This window comes from Protopterus annectens, chromosome 13.part0, assembly GCF_019279795.1.
Source record: "Protopterus annectens isolate FY-2018-M chromosome 13.part0, PAN1.0, whole genome shotgun sequence".
Lineage (NCBI taxonomy): Eukaryota > Metazoa > Chordata > Ceratodontiformes > Protopteridae > Protopterus > Protopterus annectens.
The window spans coordinates 405,524,158-405,534,054 of NC_056747.1; positions in this window are offsets into that span (position 1 = coordinate 405,524,158).

Below are 9,897 nucleotides of genomic sequence, written 5' to 3' on the forward strand. Positions count from 1 at the left end.
CTAGTACCTTGGTTCCTTTGAGAGTTTTATCCAATAAATTCCAGCCCACTCTTGTGTTTTGCCTGTATCTCTAATTGCAGTCATCCTACTGACAGAATCTCCTTTCTCCATTACCATGTTGGCTTAGTTCTTAGGATACTTTCTGCTACTTTATAAACATAATAGTTTGTATGATTATTGTTATTCTCCGTAAAGGTATGCATCCAAAATTCCATTTTCTCCTGGTTTCATGAGCTTCCCCCATATCATCATCATCACTTTACTTTGAATTGCAGTTTTATGCTTGTGCTGTGTATAGGAACCTTAACTGTGTAGCTCTGAAATACCCTTTCAAATTGGGTAATCCCAATCTGCCTTTTTCTATTGGAAGAATAAGATTATCACACTTGACCATCTCCATCTTCCCCTCCCAGATAAAATCCTTCAGCACTTTATTAATTGCTATCCACAACTTCTCTGGTTGATAAAGATGTACCTGACCTGTATATAAGACTAAAGAGACTAAAAACATTTTAACTGCATACCTGACCTGTGTATAAAACTAAAGGGACTAAAAATATTTAACTGCTTGTATCTTACTATTGATATCCATATAACAGAGCTTCTGTTTTCTAAGTTTTTGTATTATCTTTTTAGTCTATTCCCACATATCCTTAGCTGCCATAATGGAATCAGTTTTAATCCATGCTTCTAAATACTTCATTTTATCATGTCTCTATAAATGTGGATATTGCTGAACTAATTTGTGTGTGTATACATAATTTAGTGCTATTGCCTTTATTTTATCTTCATTAATTTTGCATCCCGAAAAGATCTGAAACTGTCTCAATATGTTCCACAACACTAATGTCCCTTTCTGGTTTTGTCAGGTATAAAATAATATCATCTGTAAATACAGCCAGCTTTTCTTGACTACCATACTGATTATATCATTGAATTTCTGAGTCCCTTATCTTTGTCAGTTGATCTAAATAGAATGCAAATAAAGGGAAGAGAGGAAACCCCTGACTGGTTCCTCTGATCAAGCAGAAATTATAAGAGAGGACCCCACTGATTTTAATGTTCACCCCTGATCCCTCATATATCCTCCTAATCAGTCTTATAATATTATCCATTGCCTTGCTCAAAGTCCCAGCTTACTCTGTCAAATGCTTGCTCTGCATCATGACCCACCAACAGCAGTGGTATTTTCTTATTTTCTGCTTCCCTCTGGATCATCAGTGTTCTGTTAATGCTGTCAAATGATTGCTTCCCCTCCACAAAACCACATTCATCCATATCTATCAATTGTGGCTTCAGTTTTGCCATTCATTTAGCAATTACAGACAAATACTTTATAACCACACTGTAAAAGTAGATGACTCCAAATCCAGCTCCAGACATGTGACAAGTGGAGTACCTCAGGGTTCAGTCCTGGGACTGCTCTTGTTTGGCATCTACTTCTCAGAAGTACAGGCCAACACTAAGGGACTCTGGCTAACAAAGTTTGCAGATGACTTCAAACTGGGAGCCATTACTGAATCCCCAAATGATGTTGATACTCTACAAAAGGGCCTTACAGAAACAGATGGTTGGTGCCAGAGCCATGGGCTTAAGCTCAATGCCAAGAAATGTATATTTATCCCCTTTGGGAAAAAACATGTACCCATAAATTACCACATAGGTGGCAGTACACTAAACACCGAAAGTGTTATAAGTGACTTAGGGACACAGGTGGACAGTGGTCTCACCTTTGAAAACCACATCACCACAACAGTCGGGAAATCCTTCTATGTGGCAAACCTCATCACCAAGGGCTTTTCATCCAGAAAAAAGGAGGTCAATGTCCCACTGTACTCATCCCTCATTAGACCCATTATAGAATACAATGCCCAGTTTGGTATGTACCTCTGAAGACATCTGCAACAACTGGAAAGGCCACAGACCACATTGCCACAACAGTCAGGAAATCCTTCTATGTGGCACACCTCATCACGAAGGGCTTTTCATCCAGAAAAAAGGAGGTCATTGTCCCACTGTACTCATCCCTCATTAGACCCATTATAGAATACAACGCCCCATTTGGTATGTACCTCTCAAGACATCTGCAACAACTGGAAAGGCCTCAGAAATACCTCACTAAAAGAATCACAGGCCTAAAGCAGATGCCCTACTCTGACCGCCTTAAAAATCTCCAGCTATACTCTGTCGCATATCGTCTACTCAGAGGCGATCTCTGCTTAACATACAAGGCCATGTCAAACCCAGAGCTGTTGGACATGCTACACTTAAAGAAATCCCAATCCCTCAGAGCTACACGCTCCAGGGATCTAAACCTTGTCATCACAATAAACAAAACATGCTGGAGGGATAGGTTCCTGACCCAGAGACTCCCCAGACTCTGGAATAGATTGCCCATACATGGAAAGCAGAGTGCCTCTTTGGACCTCTTCAAGAGGAACCTTGACGATTGGATGGGAGAAAGGAAATTCACCCCAGAGATCACGTCAGTCACCCTGCTAGACAGGGGTCCAGGAAAGTAAATAATGTGGGAAGAAACAGCCAGAGAATTGTTATGGCTAGGCTTGTATAGGCCCTAGGGCTGATAGCCTAGTACCAACCTATGAACCTCACTAAAAGAATCACAGGCCTAAAGCAGATGCCCTACACTGACTGCCTTAAAAAAAACTCCAGCTATACTCTGTCGCATATCATCTACTCAGAGGTGACCTCTGCTTAACATACAAGGCCATGTCAAACCCAGAGCTGTTGGACATGCTACACTTAAAGAAATCCCAATCCCACAGAGCCACACGCCCCAGGGATCTAAACCTTATCATCACAATAAACAAAACATGTTGGAGGGATAAGTTCCTGACCCAAAGACTCCCCAGACTCTGGAATAGACTGCCCATACATGTCAAGCAGAGCGCCTCTTTGGCCGTCTTCAAAAGGAACCTTGACGATTGGATGGGGGAAAGGAAATTCACCCCGGGGATCACGTCAGTTGACCTGCTAGACAGGGGTCCAGGGAAGTAAATAGTGTGGGAAGAAATAGCCAGGGAATTGTTATGGCTAGGCTTGTATAGGCCCAAGGGCCAATAGCCTAGTACCAACCTATGAACCTATGAATCATGGTTTAATATTGAAATGGGCCTGTATGAAGTTGGATTTGATGGATCTTTACCCTCTTAAGGTATTACAACTACCACCACTTTCTTCCAAGATATTGGTACTTCTCCTCCTCTTAAAATAATGTTAAGCAAAACCTTCCAGATCTTTCAGTTTTTCCCTCTTAGCTTCCAAACTTCCACAGGAATACCATTTATTCCTGAGACTTTCCTGTAGATCTTATACATCACCATTTTTCTCTCATCTCCTCCTATTTTGTTAGTAACTGAGCCTCATCTACCTCTGACTCTGGCATGTTTAATTCTTCCATACACATTTCCGTTTGTAGCTTTTCTTGATTTCCATATTTGTCTGCTTTATACAGACCATCATGCAATTTCTGAAATATTTCTAATACTTCTACAGGATCCCTTGTTATCTTCTTTGTTACAGGCTCCCTAAGCTTCATGATGGCCTTTTCTACTTTCTGTTGCCTGATTTGTTGTACTAAAAGTTTTTGTGTTCTAAAGTTATCATCAAAAAACAGTTGCTTAACAGCAATTTTTCTAAACTCATGCATATTATTGAGGTAATCCCTTATTTTCTGTTTAGCATTCTATGCTTGCTCTTCTTCTTGTTCTGTGAGATTCTCCCTATTCTGCAATACTTTAACATTGTAAGTCCCTCTACATAATTCTTACTTAAAAATATCTCCCCTTTCATTTCCATTCTATTTTTAAACTCCACTTTAATTTTATCTCACTCCCTAGCTATATTTTCAGAAGAAATTTATATCTTCTCCAATAGCTCCTGAATAATTTCCACCACCCATTCCCCAATTTCCACTCCTTTCAACAGATAGGTGGGAAAGGGCCAGTGTCTCATTTGTACTTCATTACCCTGTGTTTTTATTTTAATTATTGGTGCATGATCTGAAATGGGTATTAGCTGTATATCAAGACTGTCAATTAAATGCACATGTTCCTGTGAAATGTAAATTCTGTATAGTCTAGCCAAGTTTTTGTATCCTGGGAATAATATGTATATTCACTCCAAACTCCTAATATTGAATTCACATATTCCATGCCAAATATTTTCATAGATTTCTTTAAAAATCTACTTTCCTTTGTTTTATTTTTCCTTCTGGGTCCCCAGATGCATCTTCACTGTTGCAAATCAAATTCCAGTCCCCACCTATAAGTAATATTCCTTGCTTAAAGCTGATTATTTCACCCAGAATTTTTTTAAGCTCCATTAAAGCAGCTTTCAGTGGAATATAAATAAAAACATGCAAGTGTAATCTTCCTCCCCTGCCAGTACCCTTCAGTACTGCAACTCTAACATTAGTCATTTTTTAATCCTCTTCTATCCTTTTTATCCTTTTCTATCACTATTGGAGCTCTTCTTGCAATTAATATAAGCACTCATCTTTTCCTTTGCCTCAGATATTCCCCTGAATAACCATACAGAAAACCTTTCTTTATCAAATTCACATGTTAAGTTCTTTCCAAATGTGCATCCTGTAGTTATCTGCACTCTACATATTTTAATATAGTTCACTATTCTTTCTTTTTTTGTAGCAATCTATGATACCATTAACATTTAAAGTCATTACAGAAAGCACCATATTCTTGAAAAATTATTATTCCCATCTTTTATGTATAACAGCCTTTTTGTTAAATGTCTAGTTTCAGCTTTTGTGTTACATGCATACAGTGTTTGGCAGGTTAATCTTTCACACAGTTTCTTGTCATTTCCCCCAAGCCCATGTCACATCCTACAGAACTCTCTTTCATTGAAAACATTCAAACAAAAATACAAAAGCCCCCAAAAGCCCCCTAGAAACTATTAACTTAACACACAAAATTATGTGCATCTTCAAATACTGAAGTTTTATTCTCGTAGTAGGAACAGCCATGCACACAGACTTGAGATTACCCGAAAGAAAGGTTATCCATGCTAAAACGCACTGTACAATCTGTGGTTCTATTAAGTGCTGCCTGGCTTTGTCTTATCTTTATAGCGGTCTCAAATGGGAAACACTTGAACGCTTTCAGAAAACATTTTCTCCAAGTCATTTCTCTTTATCAGATTGTCTGCTAGAGACATGAGAACCAGACACAAAACTACCTTTGCTCACTAGAAAAAAAGCCTCATAATATTCAATATTCTTTTTTCATTTACTTGCTTTTTTGTAAAATCTGTCATTAGATTATGCTAATGGCCTTAACCCAGCCATTTCCCTCTGGAAGAATGAGAGAAAGCACACTAATTTTAATTTTATCTTGTTCTTTTAACCAGATCTTTTTTTACATTGCAGTGCCTACATTTCTCAAAACTAAACAAGGAGAAAGAGAAAAGGGAGAAAGAAATAAAAGAAAAAAAACATAGCACCTATTTACATTAGTATCCCTATTGCACTTAAAAATAACTGAAAAAAACTTTACTTTATAACATGCAAAGAAAGACATACTATTAAAATAGTACTATTAAGAAAAAATATGTTTTACTTAGTTAACTTTCACCTTCCTCTCCCCCGAGTATTTTCTGAACATTAATGACATGAAGTAGGGCATATGCTTTAGAGTCCACTACAAGTTTAATAAAGTCCAAGAAAGTTCAATATTTCCAGATGTTCATGTTCTATTCCCATTTATCACCATCTCCCAAACTCTGTCTCTGCTTTATTTCCAATGTACTCTTGATTTTCTAGTCAACTCTTGTGTCTCTTTCCCTCTCTCAAGCCTTTTCCATTGAAACATTTGAAAAGGTTTCATGGGCACAGTTTCTCTGTGGTCTTTTTAACCAGAAGAATGAGATGCAGAATATCCTTCTGTTTCATACCCCACTTTTTGTTGGACAAACTTTTCTATTTCTTCCTTAGCATGTACTTGATCAAAAAATTATTTTGTTTCTACAGAGAAAAATATTTTGAAGATAGCTGGGTACAGCAGTTTGAATCTCATGCCTGCTTCTCAACATTCTCTTAATAATGGAACAAATTTACTCCTCTTCTGCCTGGCATACAATAAGTAGTCCTTCTCCCCAAACACTCTGCTGTCTCCAACTTTTAGTACTTTGTCCTACCACAGTTAATTAACTCTTTCTGCTGGTAAGATTGCATATTTACCATTAAAGGTCTAGATTGTTTTCTCATAGCCAGGTTTGGAACATACATAATGTGTCTGTGTCCTTTCAATTAACAATTCCTGTTGTGGATTACCAGCCCAGTTGCTTATTTGTGCTTTCATAAAACTAATACAGAACATTCCTTCCAGCTTCTTGGGTACAGCAGAAAATCTCAGGTTTTCCCTGCATGTTCTGTCCTGTAATTCTATTTCTTAAACACAGCTTCTTGTGCTGTCTCATATTCAGCTAGCCTTTTCTTCAATTTGACCTCTGAGTTTTGCAGTTTTATCACCTTACAGTATCTGAATATCTGTTCAAAGCTTCTTCCATTTTTCTAGCCTTTTATTGTTTGATTGAGACACTTCATCAGTGTTTCATTTATTTAGTCAGGTCTTTGAGCAGTTGTCTTATATTTTCCTCTAGGTTACTTGAAGTCATGTCTGGAGCTTGCACTGCTTTTTGCTGAATGGCTGCAGTACTTTTCTAAGTCATTGTTTTTTTGTCACCTTTTGTAGGCGATTTTCCTTCAGGTCCTCTGTATTTCTTTTTTCCTGGCATCCTGGCAGAGCACTTACTAGGCAGTTACTGAAATTTGCCCAGAAATCTAGGTCCACTGGCTTTTTCTGCTAAGTTTATGTTTTCACACTGTGAAAGCTAGAATTGAGCTGTTACATGTGCGGTCATCTTGGAAGTCCCAAAAATGTTTATTTTAATCACCTCTGAGTACAGTTGATTTATTTTTCCTCCAAATTACTGGAAGCCATCTCTTGAACCATAACTGAAGCTTGTACTGCTTTTTGCTGAACTGCTGCAGAATCCTTCTCAGACAGTGTTTTCTGCTGACATTTTCTGGTTGATTTTCTTTCAGGTTTTCCAATTTTCTTCTTTACTGGCATCCAGACAGTAAACTTACTAGCAAGTAACTGAATTTTACCCCCCCCCCAAAAAAAAAAAAAACAATGGTAATCCTTTTTCTCAGTTTATTTTCATACTGGAAAAGATGAAGTTAAGCTGATGAGAAATACTGACATATATTTATACTTGAATATAACTACACAAGAAACTGTACATGAGAAAAACAACATGGTAGACTTCATCCAAAATATAATTTAAACCTAAAGTTACTTAGAATTAAAAATGCAACAAACAAACAGAGATGCATGCAAACTGGTTTAAAATACAAACAAAAAGATTTTTAACATTTTATATCAATAATACTTTGAAAAGGTATCCACTATTTAGGAGTTTACTTTTTTCAGCAACAATCATGAGTAAATCCAAGGATTACCCACAACTTTGATATTATACCATTATGTACTGTTCTACTGATTCTGACTATGAAGCCATCTGTTTTAAATCTTAAATATAGGGAAAAACTAAAAGATGAATTAGCAGTTTTACCTACTCTGGTGGGGATTATACCACAATTGATAAATCCTAGATAAAATAAATTGGGATCATATTCCTAACAACCATAGAAGAACTGAAGAAGAGATGCTACAGGGCTTTTTCCATTATTAACTCCTGAATTCAAAATCACATCCCAGAAATGACAAAGACAGCGAAAATATAAAGATAAAACACACACGATTATAAAACCAGTAAATTTTATAACATGTTGCCAAGTGACCTTCAGAAATTATCTATTATTCTAATTCTTAAAGGTATACTATGTCATATACTAAGTATGTGACATTCGCCAGGTTTCAGGCACTGCACAAGTTAATGGTTAGCACCTCTCACCGTCATCCTTCACTTACATTCCACTTCCTCTCTTGCCAGTACAGTTATAACCTACTACTATTTACCCATGGCCAGTCCACATATTCCCTACCATTCCTCTCAGATCTGCCAATCACTTTCTAATGACATATTACTCCAGTTACTGTCTTTTTACTTCCAGTAATTCTCTTCCTTTAGTTTAATTTGTCTTCTTGCTCTTCTTCTTAATATCCCTCCTATAAACACAAGACATAGCTCCTGGGGGTAATATAATGCTCTGTTACGCTGACTGTTCCTGCTTTGCTTAAAATCTTAAACCATTGTATAGAGTGTAAGATCTGCATTGCAACAGAATACAGTTTCAGTCGTGTGTGGAAATGTGGTATGTTTAATTTCATAGCGGTTATATTTATGCAGTGCATGTAAAGGTTTTATATCTCACTTATTCTGTTTTATTTATTTATTTATTATTCTTGACTTGGAGCTTTCGTAAAGAAAATACAAGTTTACAGATTGTTTTCCATTACAATATATACAATGAAACACTGATGCACTGCTTTACAATAATAAGAACAAGCCTTTGTTTAACGATAGGGCCCTGCAATTCTCAAGCTTTAATAGACACCATTGTAAAACTAATGGTGCCTCTTCAACCTAAGACTAGTTTTGATAGCTGATATTTCAAAGTGAAGTTGAATGAATCAGGTGTGCAGAACTAATGTTCATTTTACAGTCAGGAGGTATATTTGGCTTCTCTGTGGCAGGCTGACTATTAAGTACCAATTTATCTTGTTTACAGCATTTCTGAATTTGCTGACACTTTCTTAAAATGAAGTGTTAATTTTTTTCATCTTCTAAACTCTTTCATCTTAATTTAAAGCCACTTACCCCTTCAGTGATTGATGTTGCTCTCTCCAAAATTCATTAATTAATTATGGCATCAATTTATCAGATGATTTTATAGCTTTACCAGCCAAAACAGAGCACCTTGTAAAAATGTTCATTTCTGAACTGAAATTAATGTTGGAAATAACATGCATGCAGATGTGTGCAGCATGGATGTAATTTTACTCAGTTAGGCATGAGCAAACACCTGTGTGGCCTTATTCTTCTGTAACTGGGCCTTACTTGTTTTCATATGGTGTTCTTGAGCATGAAGCCATGGCTGGTTATGCAGTCGACTCATTTGTCCTTCTCCAGTCTCTCTCTCTCTTTTTCTCTCTCTGGGCATGTGTAAGTACAGAGATGAGATGTGCACATTTCACCTCCGATTAACTATTTCTGACATTTAATCATGGGGTCTGCTTCCACTTGCGTCCTTATAATTCCATGTTTGCTTTCCCTGCTGGTCAGAGGTTATGAAAGAAGGAAAACAAATTGCCCCTGAGATTTGCACTCATAGTCTGTTAGCTGCTAGCATCTGTGCTTTGGTCAAAAATGTAGAAAGGCTTGAGGTGACAGAGTCTAAGCAATTTTTACTCCATGGCTGTGCATATACCTTAAATATTAGTTTCCAAAAGGTACTTTTTGAAATGTAGGATTGAATCTGTATGTGCTGCCAATATGTGTTGATGCATTTCTTTAATAAAACCTCAGTGACGGACTTCATCTTAGTAGCTTTGTCAGCGTGCAGTGGGAGATGAGCAGCCTTCTTGTTGCAGTTTGAAAAGCTCCAAATATAATTTAAACAGAGCTAACATCATCTGAATGTCTGAACCTTGCAAAAGAGATGAGTTAGAAAGGATATGACAGAGACTCAGTTATTGCAGTGGGGAAAAGTAGACAGGAGCAGAGACTAAGGATGAACAGCACTTGAAGTTGAGCATATACAGTAAAGTTGGAAGGGATTTTAAGAGGCAAATGTTGAAAGAAGTATTACTTCAGTGGAAGTGCTCCAGAAGTGCATCTGCAGCACTAGTGTGTGTTGCCCTTAATATTCCAGTACCAAAACATGAT